This window comes from Lycorma delicatula, chromosome 8, assembly GCF_047948215.1.
Source record: "Lycorma delicatula isolate Av1 chromosome 8, ASM4794821v1, whole genome shotgun sequence".
In the NCBI taxonomy this organism is placed as follows: domain Eukaryota; kingdom Metazoa; phylum Arthropoda; class Insecta; order Hemiptera; family Fulgoridae; genus Lycorma; species Lycorma delicatula.
Genome location: NC_134462.1, coordinates 23,336,092 through 23,356,536, shown reverse-complemented (window position 1 = coordinate 23,356,536; position 20,445 = coordinate 23,336,092). Strand labels below are relative to the sequence as shown.

The 20,445-nt window shown below is 29.9% G+C and overlaps 1 protein-coding gene across 1 annotated transcript in view; it reads left to right on the top strand.

Moving 5' to 3' along the window:
* Positions 1-478: 478 nt before the first annotated feature.
* Positions 479-20,445, top strand: part of LOC142329161 (uncharacterized) — a 488,476-nt gene continuing 468,509 nt past the window's right edge. The window contains exon 1 of the mRNA XM_075373514.1: positions 479-546. The gene's annotated coding sequence lies outside the window, so the exon portion shown is untranslated. The remainder of the gene's footprint in view (positions 547-20,445) is intronic.

The following is a 20,445-nucleotide window of genomic DNA, read 5'->3' as shown; positions in this document are numbered from 1 at the left end:
TTAAAACCATATTGCCTCTTACTAGTTAGAAAGAAAAAAAAACAAAAAAATAACAGGATGATATAATTTTTTTACAGCATAAATTCTTAAAAGATCTAAATAAAAAAAAATCACTTTTACTTCTAATCGGCACTTAAAAGTAACAATTCATGGTAGCTTTGGATTTCCAGTCCAGAAATCAGAAAGATATTATTTTTAAGTAATTTTTATCGCTGATCATCATGGCCAAAATTATAAATAACAATAGAATAACTTACTCTTCTTGCACATCAAAACATTATTCGAAGATGATGAACATTTAATTTACTGTATAAATTTGTATAATTACGAGCGGCTCTTAAAATTATTAACACGATTGAATTGTTTTAGTTCATATTTTATTAGTTCAGAGTAGTTCCTCAGAGTAACGCTCGCCGGCCGGTGTAGTTAATGCGCATATGTTTAATAATCACGCATCACATTAAAGCATCGTAATAACGTTGTTATGACCGGTGTTTTGTGAAGCAACAGGTTATGGTGTTTTTAATTTATAATTTATTTTTATATGTAAGTATCTAGTAATCATATCTAATCTTATATGTTATTTGTTAAAATAAGGTGTTATTATCGGTATTTAATTAACGTTTCAATCATTAATCTTATATTGTTTGTTTGAATAAACGTTGTATAATGTTTTATGTAAAGAAGCTGTTGAAAGCGAGGTACCCTTTTTGGTCAGTTATTGTTAAACGTTGTTATAGGAGATGCTGTAAAAAGCTGGCAATTTAGTCGTAGACATAAATTGCAGTTAAGGATAGTATATTTTTAAGTAAACGTAAAAAGACATGAACGTATTATTGGAACAAAGGCTACTGTAGCTTAATCTATATTGAATCTGCCCCGTACAAACATCGGAAATATTAAAACTGCGACTCATATGAAACATTAAACGAGACTGGCATAATTATAAAAATTTATTTCGTTAGTCGTACGTTACTTTGATGTGTTGAATATGTAGACGTTTTCTGAAGTTTGTTGTTATAATTAATGTAGTTTATTTGCACATTCTTGTAAATAACATTTCTTATACCAACCGTTGTAACTATATTTTTCTTTACAGCTCTAAAATCATTTAACAACTTTTAAAAACAAGTGAGACTAGTTACTAGAAATATTTTTACAAAGTAGTTCATTCCTATGTGGCAATTTATGGTGTAGTGAATTAAGCTGAAAGAAATATAGGTGTAAATAAAAAAAAATGTATTGCATAATAGATGAATGTCAGTTTTAAAAGGAAAAAGTGAAATTAAAAAAAAATGATTAATGGTAAATAAAAAAAGAAGATTTTTCTGGAATGATAGGTAACGTTTAACCATTTTACCAATATTGCAATTTTAATTAAATTTCATTATAAATAAGTTTTCAAAATAAAAAAATGATTTATCAGACTATTGTTTGATGATTGAAATATGAATTATGTTAATTTATATTTTAAATTACAATTGCTCACATATCCATGTGTTATAAATGTACAAAGTGTGCTAAAAAGAAAGGAATACACATTTATTCTTAAAAATTAATGATGCTTATCTCTATCAAACCAGACAACAGAATTGCTTTCATGTAACTCAACACAATACTTTGGCTTAAAAGAAAGGACCTTATTATACGTAAATTGCCTAAATTGTTGAACTATATGAAAAACTGTCTCTGGTTAATTTAAAATACACATTCAAGTAATCTTTTTGTAGAAACAAGATTACTAATTAAAAATTTCTGATATTTTCTGCATTTCTATTCAACATATACATAAATATGTTGTCAAATAATTTTCTTTAATGCCTTCTGCAATGTGGTTTTTTTGTAATTATTTTTTCTATTTATTATCATAATATTATTCCAGTGTTATATTTTAAATAATTAATGTGTGCTTTAGTTCATTATTAATTATATGAGATTTTTTTAATTTTATAATTGTATTTTGTAATACTGCTCTAAACATGATTTTTCCATGGTATTCGGTCCAAGTGGTACAAATCAGAGTTACTTTTTCAGAGAGTAATGATGTTTATTATACAGTCAATTTCTTTGGTGAACAGAATGAAGAGATGTTACTTTTAAAAAGGTAAAGCACTACATTTTGGTAGGCTTAGAAAGGAGTATTAGAGTATATTTAGCATGGTGAAGAAAGGAAATAGAATACCATGCTTCTCTCTTCATTTTCTTTAGGAAATGGGATGCTTGTTTTTCTTAAAAATTACAATATTACTTTTCTAACTTGTGTCAGGTAAACTGCAACCATTATTTTAAGGTTAGGTTACTTAGTAGTATACTTCTAAGTATTCTTAAATCATAAAAGAATGTAAGAATGTACCATGCAAAATATAATAATAGCAATGTGATGTGATGTGTTTTATATTCAGAATATAACTTTGTCATTTTTGTTTAGCTATTGTTTAAAACTTTTACTTATATGAAATGAAACTACTTTAAGGTTCTTAATTAAAAATTTACCAGCCCTTTAATTCAGGTCTTGTTTCATTTGAGTGTGTGTGTTCACACAAGTGCGCGTGCATGTGCTTAAAGTATTTTAGTAAACATTTTGTAATCTGATTTAGACATAATTTCTGTTACTGTAGTATGTGTTTGGGAAGTGTAATTTTAAATTAATGCACTGTTTGCTTAATAGTTAGTTGTAAATTAAATATACTTTTTAGTTTGTGTGAAATTATGCTGAAACAACTTTTTTGTTTACTTTTAAACAAACTGAAATGGAGAGACATGTATGTCTGTTTACAGTTATTGCTATTGTATTGTTTGTTATTCAAAATAGATATAATTCGGTCGATCTAACTTAATTTCAATTATAATATTTTCAGATAATAATCTCAATTAAAAGTATAGTATTTCTATCTCAATGTTTCAAATACTGCGAAACTGTAAAGATTTAAAAATTTGATTACTTAAATTACAATTCCTAAATGGTTATTGAAGAAAATTGGAAGAAAGGAGTAACTCGAAAACTGTACACCAAAGATTTGAATTGTAATTTAAAACTTTATGACCATTTCACTTGATAAAATAATCATAGTCATTAAGAAACAAGTTTACAAATATAAATAAAGTAAATAGATGATAGAAAAATAAAAAATAATAATAAGTATGAATTAACAAGTAAACAGTAACACTATAAAAAGCATACTAAATAACTTCTTATTTTAAGTACTCTTCAAAAATTATAGTTTCATTGTGAACCATTATTAATTTATCAGTTAATACTTGATATTATTACTTTTTGTCCATTTATTTATTAAATATATTTTTACTTTCCCATTTATGACTCTATTGCTGCTGCAGCAACTTAGCTGAAAAGGGAAGCTATAGAGGTAGGTCAAAATTTTGGGTTCCAGTATTTTTGTATTTGGCATTGTTTCAAGACATGCTCAAAAAACATAAAAAAAGTTGTAGAAATTTCTGTATCTGTATATGTTGATTAATACTTCCAGAGTGGTTCAACATAAATTCCTGAAAAATGTTTAAAATAATCTCTGAATATGGGTTATTGAAGGCGTTAAATTATGGACAAAATTATAAAAGAGGAAAGAGTTGTTTTCACATTAATATCACAGTATGATAGGCTTTTAATTTGATGAAAATACTTAAGTTATTTAAAATTCCAAAGTTTTAATTTGGTGGGATTTAGGGATGGGCAATATTCAACATTATTTCTAAACAGTTTTTGCCTCTTATCTCAAAAACCAGTGTTTGGGTTTATAAATCCCTTATTTTGATTTTCCACCCCATTGTATGAGGGGGGACATCAGGGTACTCATTATTTTTTTTTTATAAAACTAATTTTTTAGCTTTATTGAACAACTTCCTAAGTCGAACCGACTTATTAAACTAAATAATTGTCTCAATAAATAATCTGTTAGCCATAAAAAGTAAGGGGCTGAATGCTTTTAGTACTTAAAATATTAATTTTTTTATCAAATTTAATTTTCAAGATTTAAAATTCAACTTTATTTAATATTAATATAAACAATATCAGGACTTTTTTTTACAAAAAGGGAGGTCATGAATTTAAGATTTTTTATAATTTCTGATAGCAAGTTGAAGTTATTTTATACGAGGTAGCTGTCGTGCAAGGGGGTCAAATGTACCCAAATTTTATTAAAAAAATTTTAATTTTTAAAAACAATTATACTGTAAATGCAGTATAATTTTGATGATAAAAAATGATCTGATAATGGAGTAACCTGGTATCAAACGTTTCTTAATGTATTTTTTTTTCAATTAGACTCTTTTAAAGGTGAAAATTTGCCTGTCTGCTTGCAACAGCATCAAGCCAGAACCAACCGACCGATTGCTTCTTTTTTTTTCCTGTTTAGCCTCCGGTAATTACAGTTGAGATAATACTAAAGAGGATGAATGAGGATGATATGTATGAGTGTAAATGAAGTGTTGTCTTGTACAGTCCCAATTCGACCATTCCTGAGATGTGTGGTTAATTGAAACCCAACCATCAAAGAATACCGGTATTCACGATCTAGTATTGAAATCCGTGTAAAAATAACTGACTTTACTAGGACTTGAACGCTGGAACTCTCGACTTCCCAAATCAGCTGATTTTGTAAGACGCCTTCACCACTAGACCAACTCGTGGGTTTACCGACAGATTGCTTTCAAATTTTCAGGATACATTCGTGTTATCCCAGGGAAGGTTTTAAGTTGTAGATCTGGGCCCTAGCCCCCTTGGGAGTGAAAATTGTAAATTAAAGGTATACATTAAAGCAAAAAAAAAATCATTTTACTTCTTTATTATGTTTCTGTCACCATGGCAACAGAAATACACCGTGTGTTTCAGATTTAATATCGGGGTATTAAAGACATGTAATAAATCTCAAGTTTAACGTACATTAATTAATTATTCATAAAATGAAAGCAACTCAAAACAGTTTTAGCTGTGCTAAAACTCAACTGTTTCCTGTAACAGTTGAGTATTTGGTAACAAGTAGGTGCGCCTCCTCACTAGCATAACGGTATACGTGATTGGTTGAATGAAATTCTCTCAGAGTACTGAATCGGTCGCCGGGAACCAGATGACAGAGCTTGTTTGCCGTGGCCTCCACGTTCGCCCGATCTGACCCCGTGTGATTTTTTTTCTTTGGGGGTCTATAAATGATCAAGTGTATGTGCCAACGTTACATTCTAACCTATTCGATTTGAGACACCGCATCAATTACTCCAGACTTGCTGATTAAAGTTTGGGATTAACTCTTCTATCGGGTGGATGTGTGCCGTTTGAGGAATAGTGTTCGCTTGAAAATTTACTGGAAAAACTATTCTAGTTTCTCTTTCATTTAATGTATAATTTATCAATGTAAGTAAAACTTAGAAATATTACATTACATTAAACCCAGTTATTGATTTCGAAACATTCGGTATAATGAAGTAAAAGGATTAATATTTTTTCTTTAATGAATATTTTTTTTTTAACCTCCGGGTCCACAGTTAGTATTGCTTCAGAGGATGAGATGAATGATTTATAGCGTGTGTGAAATGCCATGCTTGATCGGGATTCGAACCCGGGATCTCCGGGTGAAAGGCCGAGACGCTACCACTTGCGCCACGGAGGCCGGACTTTAATGAATATCTGTAAAGTGTTTAATACAACGTGTACGCGTCGGGAGTCCAGCTAGATGGTGGGGCTAGAATTATGCTGTAATTCTTAAGGTAAAAACGTCGTTTGATCCAGCGGGTAAAATCGGATCCAAACTTTGTTACTTAATAAATCTTTTTTCATCTTTTCGGACTTGTGGGTCAAATCTGCTTTCTACACCTGATTAGTTAAACCAGTAAAAAACCGTTTTGTAATTGTGATCATTAATAACTTATATTTAATAATAATATTCCCATTTTTTACTTCGTATAATAAAATTAACTTCGAGACAATAAATATTATTTAATGTTAGCATTTGTGTAAGTCTAATAATTATCTACAATTTTGTTTAAAATTAAATAAATGTTATTTTACATCTTAATTTTATTGTATAATTTCATTTTAAAATTTGTTGAGAAAATTTAAGAGCAAGGAAATGTTTTGCTGTATTTGCCAGCTTTTTTCCTTTAATATTTTGTAGATTCATTGAACTAGCTATACTTTTTATTTTTTGTAATTAAAAATATAAATCGGCTGTTTCTATGGATTTTGATATAAAGATAGAAAACAAGTGCTACTAAACGTCTGGTAATAGTAAGAATCTTCTAGATCCTTCATACCATATATTGTTACTAAGAATATACGATGACAAACCTAACCTAAGCATCTTTATTAAATGTACATGTATTTTGAACGGTTTTTTTTCATCTTTGCTTATTTTTTTTTTTTTTTTATGTAACAACACAATAGGATACGGAAGTAGTATTTTAGTTCCTTCGTCTTAATCTGTTCTACTATTTTATATTGTTTCATTAATTACTGAAACCTTCACTTAAAAAATAAATTGTATACTTTCAGCTTTCTCAATTGTATTATTTTTATTCCATAGTAATTATCTTAATGTAATTTGCGATGTATTACATTGACCTTGATGAGATTTTAAACCTAGCGGTTTAATAAATTTTTTAAGCGATTTTTTTTTTTTAATTTTTTAACGATTTAATTAATAAATAAAGAATTTTGACAACATTTTCATAGGTTAATCAAATTTTTCTCTGCATTCGGTATATTAAATGTGTGGCAGGGTCGTAATAGAAAAAACCAACATTTACTTATGAAAAATAAACTTTAAGTATGAATAATGGGCTGGCTACATTAGCGTATAAGGTTTGGACCTTACCGGAATTCGAACACAGAACCGTCCGGATTAAATGCTAGCACTCCATGAAAGAGGTCGGCGGCAGAATGGTAATTTTTTAGTCATCTGTTTCTTTTTAGAAAGCTTTTTTCTTTTACATTCTATGTTTTAATTCTATTTTTTATAAACTTTAAACACATGGTTTTATCATTGCCATTTTATTTGAATTTTAATAATCTTGCCCACCTGTAAAGGGAAGTGATTTTTTATTTATTTATTAGTTTAAGCAGCTACAAATATTAAAAATCAGTAACAGTTACTGTTAATAATGAATGATAAATATTTTTTTTTATATGGATATAAAAAATATGAAACCTGACCCTGTCGCGAACGCAGGACTTTCTGGTTGAAAGGTAGAGATCGCAGCGTGTCGGAACAATGACTCAATATTATGAATCTTGCAATTTATTAATATAGAGCAGAAAAGTTTATAATATAGTCCTATATCTAATTAAATCAGCCCTAATTTCTTCTTCGTTTTATTTTTTTTAATGATGTGAAATTTCGTAAGTTTGGACAAAATTCCGAGCCTGAAACGGGATTTTGACACTGGCTCGGACCGTAATCCAACACGGTTTTGGTACGCGTATGTAGTTGGCGTATATTTATTGTATATATTATTACCATTTTCGTTAGATGCTTAGCAGTTATTCTAACCTAACGTGTACAAAATATTTTATTAATTTTATAAAATGCTGAATAAAATTAAAAATTATACATGCAGCATAGCTCCAGAGCTATGTTGTTACAAGAAGGAAAGTATGGTAATCAGTCAAAAAATGGGGTATTGCATTTCTCGACTTTCTATTACCCAGGGACCCCAGAAAACAAAAAAAGTGGGGGCTAATGTTCGTGTGTACGGATGTACTGGATAAACTGATTTTGATATAATTTGGCACAAACTCGTGTATATGGAGCAATTTGTTGATAAAACTTTGGGATCGATATCTCCAGGGGGGTGGGATAGATCTTTGGGGTCAATTTTCTCAAAATTTTGCAAACATAACCCCATTTTATATTAACTTCAGTAAGCTTACTTACTTAACGTCATGTTTATCTTGCCTTTAAAAAAAATTTCCCCCCAAATTCTTCTCTTTCCTTAAAAATCGAAATAGCTGTCTTTTTATATTGCATATTTTTTAACAAAATTTTTTTTGTATCCTAAGAATAGTAGTAGTGCAAAAAAGTACTTTGGGAGAACATTGGGGGGAGGGGACCGATCAAAGTATAAAAATGTAGATTTTTTGAATATTTTAAAGCTATTTTTAGTTTATTTAAACTTTTCATAACAATACTACAATAAAATTTTATCACAATTCACCCCCACCCCCAAAAAAGAAATTTTAGGTTTATTTTTATGGTCACATATTCTTCCACTATATAAGAATAAATAACCAATGCCAGGAAAATACAACTTTTTTATCAGCTTTTTATCTTTTTTTGGGCAACACTAAATCGAAGTCACAAATTGGTTGTTATAGAAATTTGATGAAAATATTAGGACTTTTGGAATTGTTAAGAGTAGAAAATAAGTGTACTTTATTAGGGATTAGTTTGTAACCACCCTAAAAAATAAAACGTAGTTGGCATAATTAACAGAAATAATCCCGTAAAATGAATAAAATCATAGTTTACTGGAAAAAAATTATGAAGGGATGTCGGTCAGAATGGTAGAAAAAGTTAATTTAATAGTAAAGTCGTCGCTGTATCGTATAGGATTGACGAAGAGGGATTCCAAGATATGAAGCCTTTGTAATAATTAACCGACTTGCCAACTACTACTAACAGACAAACTACCAGAGAAAAATTTAGAATAATTAAAACGGTAGAATGATTTTTAACATGAAGACTGTGTTGATAAATTAGAATTCACTACAAATTCTATTAAATTATGACATCATTGATTAAAAATTACGAATTTACCTCACTTTATATTAAGCCCAGTACATGCGTACATGCTTATCTTACAATTTAAAAAAAAATTGCCCCCAAATTCTCCCCTTCCCTAAAAATCGATAAAAGCTATCATTTTATTTATTGAATATTTTTTTAATCGAATTTTTTTGTTTTTCTAAGCATAGTAATAGTGCCAAAAAAAAAAAAATATTTTGAGGGCAATATTGAATGTGGGAAGCCGATCATGTTTAAAAATATATATATATATATTTTTTTTTAAATTATTTTTCCACTATATAAGAATAATAAGTAGCCAATGCCAGGAAAGTATAACAACTTTGTTGTCAGCTTTTTTAAAATGAAAACGGTTTCGAATAATTTTATCTTTTTTTTTTTTGGTCGATGATATTTTTTAATATTAAAAAAATAGCAATGTATTTTTGTTATTTTATTAATACGAATAATATACGAAGTACAAAATACACAACCATTTGAAGATACAATAATTCCATATTTATTTGTATTTCATAATTATAACAGTTTCCTTTCCCCCTATGTTTTTAATTTCGTTTTGTTTAAATAACGTAACCGTGACAAATAATGAAAAATTAATTTTTTTTAAATGTTAAAATTTTAATGTTACATTTTTTTTAATGTTAAAAAATTCGGTTGTAGATTCGAATATTGTTGACTGTTGAACCGATTGTAAAATCTGTCCGATTCTACTCTGTTGTAGAATTCGGATATATTTGCAACCGTAATCTATTATCAACTATTGTTTAAAGCTGAGAAGAAAAGAAGAGAAGCTTTTGAAATGTGGTGCTATAAGAGAATATTAAAGATCAGATGGGTGGATAAAGTGACAAATGAAGAGGTGTTGCTGCAGATTGATGAAGAATGAAGCATTTGGAAAAATATAGTTAAAAGAAGAGAGAGAGAGAGAGAGAGAGGACTTATAGGCCATTTATTAAGGCATCCTGGAATTTGTCGCTTTAATATTGGAGGGACAGGTAGTAGGGAAAAATTGTGCAGGCAGGCAACGTTTGGAAATTGTAAAACAAATTGTTAAGGATGTAGGATGTAGGATGTATGGGGTATACCGAAATGAAACGACTGGCACTAGGTTGGGAATCTTGGAGAGCTGCATCAAACCAGTCAAATGACTTAAGACAAAAAAAAGTTTAAAGCCCAGGCATTTATAAATAAATAGAATAAAATTTAATCTTTTATTTTGGAACGAGTAGATATGCTACATCACGGTTGAAATAAAGAAGCTTGATTTGCCTGGATGGGCCAAGGGAAACCATCGTTAAACATTTATTAAAGCAGCAACGTGAAATACACAATTAATTATAAAATTAAAAAAAAAATAGTTGATAGAAGTCTATATTAATTATTATATAAAATATAAACATATAAAATAATACATGAAGATGCTAAATATAACAACAAAACAATTGACAATTCAGAAGGCATGAATGAAAATTATTTGAGGATATTTATGTAAACGGGGTGAAGAAAATTCAGAAGTTATAAAAATTATTTTATTAATTTTTTTAAAATAATTCATCGACTGAATAATATTGTTTCTGTAAAATAAAATCGTTTAATTGTATTTTAAATAAATTGATGGTAAGATTTTTTAACGGTTCGGTAATTTATTAAAACTGGCAACGTAAGCATAATTAAGACCCTTTCTTGTAAGACCGCTGTATTGTGTTATATGAAAACAGTTCTCCTTCCTGATTCGGTAGAGATGGTAGGTAGGTAATGTTTTCTTTTTTTTAAAGTGACTATTCTTTTTAGCAAGAATGTACATTCATAAATATAAAACAAGGATAAGGTAATGTTTTTAATTTTTTAAATATCCGTTCATACAGTTTTGATAATTTGTCATTAAAAATATGAGTATTTGATCACAAGTTATGTGGTAGACACTACTCTTTTATTCACCATCCCTTTAAATTTTTTTTTTTCTTTTTTTTTTAATTAAAAGTCTGCGAATATGAAATAAGGTGTTTTAAATAACTTATAATGAGAACTTTAATTCTTAAAGATTAGAAAAATTTCAAAGTAATATGAAAATTTGAATATTATTTTTTACTTTTTTTTATAAAGCGAAGAAAAAATTTATTCATAATTAATGATTTATCTATATGTTAATATTTTTGAAACATTAATTATTGTTTATATTTTTCCCCTGTTTCAGAGCTTCTGACAGGGGTATTAATTGAACCCCAATATCATAAGTAAAGTGTTGTCCTTTTTTTTTTAATTATAAAACTTAACTAATGAAAAATTATATATATTTATTTATTTTGTAATATTATAATTACATCTATTTTTTATAAAGTTTTTTATTTTTATTTTTACGAGTAACTGAACGTAACCTTTGATTTTACGTTTATTAATATATTTTTTTTGAATCGTTATTAAAAAGATAAATAAAAGAAATGCTTTATTAATAATAGTATTTAAAGTGAAAATGTCTTCTTTTTTTAATTTTGAAACTCTAATTTGAATATGTTATTAAAAAAAGTTCGAATATCTATTACTTACATAAATCCTTGTTGATGCCATTTTTTTTAAAGATGAATATATAATTTTAAACAAAATAAAAATAAACTAGAAAAAAAACTGTACTGAATGACAGTAGTAAATACCACAATCCTTGTACTGATTTGACTGACCACTCGTTGGTAATGCTCGGATTTATATATATATGTAGCTAGTGACTGAGTTAATACTGCCAGCATCTGGGGCTAAAAACTTCTTTTCCCCACCCTGTCTACTCGACACCACGAGTTAGCTTAGGTTAGGTTCAGTTTAATATCTATTTATCTACCCGGGTTATGCAACCACCCATCAGGTCGTACTCGGTTCACGTAAAATGTTTCATCGCCTTACCTTCTATTGAAATACTGTAGGTTACCTTAGTCGTTCGGTACAGAGGGTGCATCGCGGAACTGTATTATTGCTTATTGCATAAGGTGGCAACTATGTAACTTGGTCGTCCGGTCACTAGGAAGTTTGCTATATTAGATGCAGTTCATATTTATTATTCATTCAGTAATATGTGTATACATCCGTTGTAATGTTGTATTCCAGTTTTATTTATACTGTATTACATATAACAATTAATTACGCAACCATTTAGCCTAAATTTTTACTTTAAAAAATTCTTTTAAATGCAGTATTAAATAAAGCCTAGTGATTTATTAATTACAGTTTAAAAATGTATTTAGTAATTTAAAATTAATGAAGATTATAGTTTAATATAATAATTTTCTTTCCTCTTTTTTTTTATGAACAACGTTTTTACTTGCTTGTACGAATAAAGGAAGTATTGTGATCGAAAAAAATTTCGATTTTCAGACATCAACGGAAATATTCATTTTGACCATCCCTGAATCTATTTTGACTAGTTTCGGCGTGTCGTCGAAGACGTTATGTATCTCGCTCGCATAACTGAAACGATTAGCCGTAGGATATGGAAATTTTGGATTTAGGACTGTTGTAACATCTAATTGTGCACCTCTCCTTTTGATTGTAATCGACTGGACCAAAAGTGTTCAAAAAGCCCAAAATTCAAAAAATTTGGATTTTGAAATTTTTCTTAAATGCAGCAATAAGCCCTCATTGAGAGCTTTTCAACGATATATCATAATACTTATTTTCATTGGTTCCAGAGTTATAACCAAATAAAACTTTAATTAATGGAATATTTGGATCTTCCAAGGGGAAGGCACATCGGTTCTAATCCGATTTCATCTTTTTTTTTTTTTTTTTTAATTTAAATCTAGATTTATTAATAATTATTAACGTCTGATTGTAAAAAAAAATACGATAAATAATAATTCAATAATAATAATAAGAAAAAAAGAAAAAAAACAGTAGTTATTAATGAAATAAAATTTTATACAGTTTTCATTTAAAAAAATTATTAATATGTAATTTAATAGGCGTACAAGGAAGTCATGTGGTGTCCACATCAGATTTAAAAAAAATATAAATCGGCTATAAATTGGTTTTTACCTTTCCGGTTGTAGCAGCTGTAACGGGGAAGTTAATATATTGGTAAAAAAAAAAAAAAAAAATCTAAAAAATTTGCCTTTTCTAAATTTTGTCCCTAAGGAGACATAAAAAAAAATTGTAAATAATCTGTGAAATAAAATTATTCCAATGCTCCAAAATCCAAAAAATCTGTTTTTGTCAAATGGACGTTTGTGCGTACGTACAGATGTTGTTATTGTAATTCTGGACTCCGTTAGCCGATTTTCTTCAAATTTAGAAAACAGGGACTTCCTTCGGGGTGCAAGAATGTATCGGGGGGGGGGGTGTTTTGGCCAAAATAAAATTTCAAACCTTTACTGAGGCACTTTAGCAAAAAATGTTTACAAAAGTTGATGTTTTTTTATCGAGATCACAAATTGCCAAAAAAATTTATTTAATATTTATTCCCTCCCCAATAAATGACGTAATATAATTTATTTTTTTTTTAGCTATATCTTTTTTCAGAAAAGGAGTTAATGGGAGTTTTTAACATCTCTATTTTCTACATAAATAGTCCTTTAAACTGCTATAAAAGATTTTTACCGATCCCACTCCAATGGACTGTGGTAACAAAAATATTTTTTTGATTTAAAAAAATAATAATTTATTTTAAATTTAAATTCATCTTGCTCGTTACCCATTGATTTTCAAAAAAAATATCTATCTCATTTTTTTATAGCCCTATTTTTTTAGTATTTCTTGAAAAAAAAAACAAATTGGCCTAAAATTGTCGTCCCCCCTTCCTACAAAATTACAACTTTGTTTATTTAGAATTAAGGTTGTGTATATATATTTTTTAAGTTCTTTTGAAATTTATTATCATCATTACTTAGGGATTATTCTCTTGAAAATTTATTTTCCCGATTGCTTCTTTTTAAGTATGGGAGTCTCAAAATGAAAAAAAAAATTCACAATTTTAAATGTTTAATACCCAATACGTATTTTGTTAAATAGTCACTAAAATAACTTATACCCTTTCCAATGCAAATCCATTACCCACCCAACACTCCCAATAACCTAAACCACTACACATCAGAATCTTATTTACAAAATAAAAAAGTTATGCAAATCACTACCAACTTTTTTTTAATTTCTTAACCTATCTTTACAACTAACTATAAGTCGTTGTTTTAATATCTTACGTTCTTCTGTTATATATATATTTGTTAAAGATTATCATCATTTCTCTATAGTTAAGAAACTCTTTTTTCCCGTCTAATGTTGGATGTTCATTCTTTACTAGTATTTGTATTTTTTTAATAGTATTTTTACTAGTATTTTTTTAATAGTATTTGTTGTTGTCATTCTTCATTGTAATGAAGTTGAGTTATAAAACATAAAAACCTTATTCACATTTATAAGCTACGAAAAGAAATCTGCTCTTGTATTTTCACGGAAGGACCAAGGGAAACTGAACAAAATCTTGATCAGATAACATAAATAAATAAGAAAAGTGGTTATATTTTGTGTTAATACATAAGATAATTATTTTATAAAATAATAAGTGGTACAACTGTGCTAAGATTACAAATAAAAAAAATCGGTACGCAGTGAATCAGTACTTTTAAAGTATTAATTGATACAAGACTAAACGAAGAAGACGGCGTCCCAAGCTAACTTCTCTGTTGTCAATATAGCTAGCGTGTTAAATATTAAAAACTAATCAATTTTACATCTACTCACGCCTTAAGTCTATTTTAAATATAAAAAATCTGATTTGGATACCACATGACTTCCTTATACGCTTATTAAAATTACATATACACATTTTTTTTTTTAAATGAAAAGTACATAGAATTTTATTTCATTAATAAATTTCTGATATTTTTTCATATTTTTTTTTGTTATTGAATTATTATTCATCGTAAAACGTTTTCTTTTTTTTAATGAGAGGTTGATAATTATTAATAAATCAATATATTTAAATTAAAGAAAAAAGTTAAAAAAAAAGGAGATGAAGTCTGATTCGAACCGAAGTGTCTTCCTTTGCAAGATTCAAATATTTCATTAATTAAAATTTCATTTGGCTATAACTCTAGAACCAATGAGAATAAGTACCACTTATGATATATTGCTGAAAAGCTCTCAATGAGGGCTTATTTCTGCAGTTAAGAAAAAGTCCGAAATCCACATTTTTTGAGTTTTGGGCTTTTTGAACACTTTCCAGTCGATTGCAATCAAAAGGGGAGGTGCACAACTAGATGTTACAGCAGCCTTAAATCCAAAATTTCAACATCCTACGGCTAATCGTTTTTCAGTTACGCGAGAGACATACGTCTAACCGTATGTATCATATAGACGATCTATATGGTTGGAAGATCGAATCGAGCCCTGACCGGTTACTATAAAAGGATATTAAATCTTAGAAAAGTTATAATTTGCCTACTATTATGAGGGGCAGCTAAATGTAATGCACATTCTGGAACGTAACGGGAGAACAAAATGTCGCTCAAAGCGAGAGGTCCTGCTATCCCATTGAAGTTTCATTTTTCCGTTACTAACATTCCAAAACTCTTGACCCACGCCCTCATATCCACGCCCTTTTTATCATTCGTCATTGTTATGAGGTTTATTCGTCTGTTATGTCAAGAATTACTGTGAATATGTTACTGTGAATTTTTGGGCAATCAAATTTTGTGAATCGGAAGCTGGTAAAGCGGGTATTGAGATTGAATTTTGCAGTGGTCGACTAGTTTCTGTGATCGATTAGAAGCATCAAACGGTAGATAAATCAAACCGAAATGAACGTAGCAGAACACAACACATCAACACCCAGATAGGCATGTCGAGTAGGTCACTTTATTTCACAACTTGATTAGCGTAAAATCTGTTCGCTAACTCGTAGAAAAAAAACCAACAAGGAAACGGGAAAAAAATTGTGAAAAGCTTCTGAAACGTTGTCAAGATGAGGGAGATGACTTATTTTTTAAGATTATGACGGGACAAAACTCATGTGGATCGTTTCGACCCAGAAAAAAAGACAGCATGGAATACTGGCACTATGGTTCGACACGATCAAAAAGATTCATAACACTCCAAATACCTCTCTTGATAGTATTCTGGAATTCGAAACTCTTGTATGTGACTGGCTTCTTAGAAGCTAGTTTGGTTGTAAATTCTGTGTGATACATATAGAGTAAAAAAAAACTTGGTGTTTTTCGTGTTGAACAATCCACGGAGAAGGTAATTCTGTAACAATAATTGATGGTCGATTACACATCGCGTGCAACCGCCGAAGCTCTTGTGAAGTTGAAATTTGAACCTGTTTTACACTCTCCATTCTCACCAGATTTTCGTGCCTTGCGTTTTTTTTTTTTTGTAGTTAAAAAGGGATAATATGGGTATTCATTTCACCACGGATGATAAATTGCAGGACGTAGTGAAGTCGTTTTTCGAGTAAAGACCGCCGGCATTCTTCTTGGAAAGACCCAAAAGATTTGTTTCGTGATTATGAATTAAATGATTGAAAGGTTGAGTTCGGTATTATTTTCATAGCTAACGGATGGAGTGAAGTAATAAAGGTGGTATTCATTTCAGTTGAAAGTAGATAAAAGATAAAAAATATGCATTTTAAAGGTCTTTCATATCATTAACAACTAGCCTACAATTGGCGTTGTTTTGAATGACAAAGTACGAAAAATCTTTTTCCGGAAAATTTTTTTAAAAACTTTTTTAAAGTAATAAGACTTTTAGTTTTAACTGTTTCCTGTACACTTTTTTATCTTTATGGGAGCAAAAATACTCCCTCCTTTTAATGATTCATATTGCTATTTTTTTCTCTGAATGGGGAATAAATTAAAAAAATTCCAAACATATTCATATGTAGGTTAAGCTTAACAAATTTACTTAAGTCAAGTTTTCTCTAAATCTAGCAGCCCTCCAATAAAGGCTAAAACAAGAAGGTAGAAATTTTTCAAATAGACTTTTCTGTATTTAAGGTTCCGGGGTTTATAATTTTGGAAAATAATATATATGATGTATAAAATACCAAAAATATTAAAATCGAAGGGAGGTAGAGGAAAAGAACAGAAAAACAAATATTTTAATTTTAAAAGGTGGTTTTTTTTTTAATTTGTGGTTTATATATGCATTGTAGCTAACAGATTTGCTTTAATAAATTTTTTTCTGAAATGCTTTTGAAGAAAATCTAAGTATGTTTTTTTGCGATATCCCCGTCCCTTAAACGGGCGGTAGAGAAGGCCCACAGAAAATTGGTGAGGGCGTTCAGGCGGTCAACGAAGGCGATGGCTAATTTTTAAAAAAAAAGGCAAAAATTATGTTTTCTTGATTTTTCAAACTAAGATTAAATACCTATTATACTAGTACAAAAAATTAAAGGGAGACCTACATTTTATGATAAAAAATGATTGTATTCAAACTACTTAACTTTGCAACCAAGAAGTTTATAAATGAATAATAAAAAAATTAAAGCTTGAATACTCTACTTTTTGACAGTATAATACTTCAGATGTTCAAAAATCATAAAATTAAGAAGAAATGTTTTAAAAATTTGAAAGTATTTCTTCGTGTTTGATCGAGCGCATGGGGGAAACGAAATTTTTTTCAGTAAACGGGATTAAAATTGTTTAAAAGCTTAAGACTTTAACTTTAATTTTTTTTTATATCTACGATTTTTCTGAACCGAAATATTCCACTTTAAAGAAAAAAGGCCACTTTTGTCTTTAATGCCGCATATTTTCCGATCTAAGCAACGAATTGATACAAATAAATATGGAAATTAAAGGGTTTTGTTCTAGCTGATGAAGCTTTAATGATAAATTGTGAGGTCTTTAATGTAGCGTTGCAGTTTCTGGCTTTTGTTCATTTTGTGCCGATGTATTGAAATCTTTAAAGAATGAGACTGTAACGTGTATCACCCACTCTCAGCTTAACCCAAGATCATATGATAGTCTCAATCGTTAAAGATTTCAATATCTATGTACAAAATGAACAAAACCCAAAAACTGCAACGCTACATTAAAGACCTCACAGTTTTGCATTAAAGCTAGATCAAATTTGATTAAATATGCGTTTTAATTGTTCTCATCTAAAATGTAAGTTTCAACTAAGAAATAGGATATACCACGTTTAAAAACAATAATTGCAATTTCTGTTTTTAAGATGCGCTCATAAAAACAGCAGTTGCAATTATTATTTTGAACAGATGGAAGTTTAAAAATTTTGGGGGGCGCTAGTAAATTCTTGATTCTCAATGTGGGCGGTGGGCGAAAAAGTTTGAGAATCAATGGTGTAGGTGAACTAATTGGCCCTAAAACGTTAAGATTTGCAAAACCTGCTACTCTATTTTTGAAATGATCACCATACTTTTCCCTTTAGTTCTAGCCGTATTTGCCGGGAAAGTAAAACTGTATTACTTTTAGTACTTCATTCTAAAAAATGTAGTTTTCTGATAATGTTAAAAAGTTTTGGAAAATGGTTTCCTTTGTTTGTTTGTCCTTTATGTAGCTTTTCATCAAAGATTTTCATAGGTGGAATCAGTTCAATGTTTGTATTTCTCATGAGATAATTTATCCCTACTTTTATGCTTTAGTTTTATATTTAAATATTTTTTCTTTTTGTATCTTAATTAAAAATTTAAGTTAATTATTGTCTTATCAATGAATATTAGCGGCCTAGTCATGGATGATGGAAAAATTGAGGATAATTCAGTTATGCAGTATTATATTAAATGCAGGGCTTCCGCCCATTTACAATCACAAGATAAGGATGAGGTGAATATCGTAGCGTAACAAGTTATAAATCTTTTAAAAATTAAAAAACACGACTGCCAACAAAAAAAACATAATAGAAGTGAGCATTGTCCTTAAATGTATTGCGACTGAGTACTGGTTTTGATAGGTAACGATCTCGCGCTCGTGCCTAACGCCCGATTCTATATTTCTAATGTAGCCTTCTGGTAATTCTTCAGGCGCAGTGGACTTGATAAGTCCATCAACTACATACGGTTGAACTTGCATGTCAAATACATCTTCACCGACAGTCACACGATGCTACAATTCTTCGGCATTCAGATAATCTGGCCTATCTACCAAGAGCACCAAGCGTTACAAGAAGTAACTGTCAGCAGCTAGCAAAACTCTGTCCAATTCTGATGACGAATATTCGAATAGAGGCTTCAGTGCCGAATATGCAAGGGCGGTCGCAGCATTTGTCGTAAACTGGTGACCGCGGGGTTCTGCTCCAAATCGATCGCTACCTTGAATAAAATGCCCACGTACTATAAACTTCCCGTTGCTTATATCTTGGAAATGACATTGTTCATTTCGTTCGACGTATTGATTTTGCTGCGAGGTGACCGATTGCAAAATTGCTTCGTTTATTTCATCACTGTTCATTTCGAAATCAACTTGCACATTAGCATGCAACTGATTGTTACGCAAGAGCCGTTCAGGCACTTTTTTTATTTTATTAGCATCGACGCAAATAGAATTTGCCAGCTTGCAGTCGAAAATTGAAACTTCTCCCCGCGGTTTTTGAAATTCGCATTTGATTTTCAAATGAGCGCATTCTGAGCGTGACAAACATTGCTCTTTAGTGTAGAATAATTAAATGCGGGTAACAATTTTGTATATAATACATTTTTTTTCAATTTAAAATATGTATATATCTGCAACTAGATGTTCTTGGATTGTTGATATCTCATTTAGTTTTCGTGTTATTGTTAGAGTGCAACGTTCCTAAGTGTTAGTAGCGGTTTTTGTAATGTGCGAATTTTTTATGATTGAACTTTTCCCTCAGTGTCGTAGCCGTAAACAACCCAGCTTTCATCTCCCGTTATGATCTTTTCTTTGCATGAATGTTTCATCGTCATCGGCTTGTTCAAGAAGTTGACGACAAAAGTCCACTCGATGTTTTTTCTGCTATTCGATCAGTCGATGCACGTACAGTTTTTCAGTCAGAATGTCACGGCATGATCCAATTGAGATGCTAACCTCTTCTTCAAGTTCTTTGACAGTTAATCGGCGATTTGCATGCACTTGGGTGTCATCAGTTGAAGGCCTTCCTGGTCGAGGGTAATCTTCAAATGACTGACAACTTTAAAATCGTGAAAATCATTCGTAAAATTGCGTGCGACCCAGAGCATAATCTCTGTAAATTTGTTTCAAAAGTTGAAACGTTTCTGTGAAAGTTTTTCCTAGTTTCACGCAAAATTTTGCGTTGTATCGTTGCTTCCGAAAATAGCCAATTAACAAAAATCGCTACTAATTCTTAAAAAAGTTGCACTCAAATAATAATAACACGAAACCTAAACGAAATATCAACCATCTAAGGACATGTGGTTACAGAGGAGGTTATACGGAACACAATGCTGCCAATCACACGACACTAAATATCTCTGTTGGCGCGTAATTAAAAATGTTCGGTTACTTTCTGAACAGACCTCGTATGTAACCTATGATATTCCCGGTAACTTAAGAATTCCAACGCAAGGTCATAAATCTAAATGGGTTCAGCCGTTGAGCTACTACAGAGCAAAAAACTAACAAACATATTTGCATACACCCTAAATTCATTAATACTCCTTTTTGGGCAGTCGTGTAAAAGAATGTCTAACGATTATGTTTGGCATTTCGATTCTGGATTCGAATCCAGAAACTTTTTCCTGATAAACTTTGGAGAGATGCTAATACTCCGA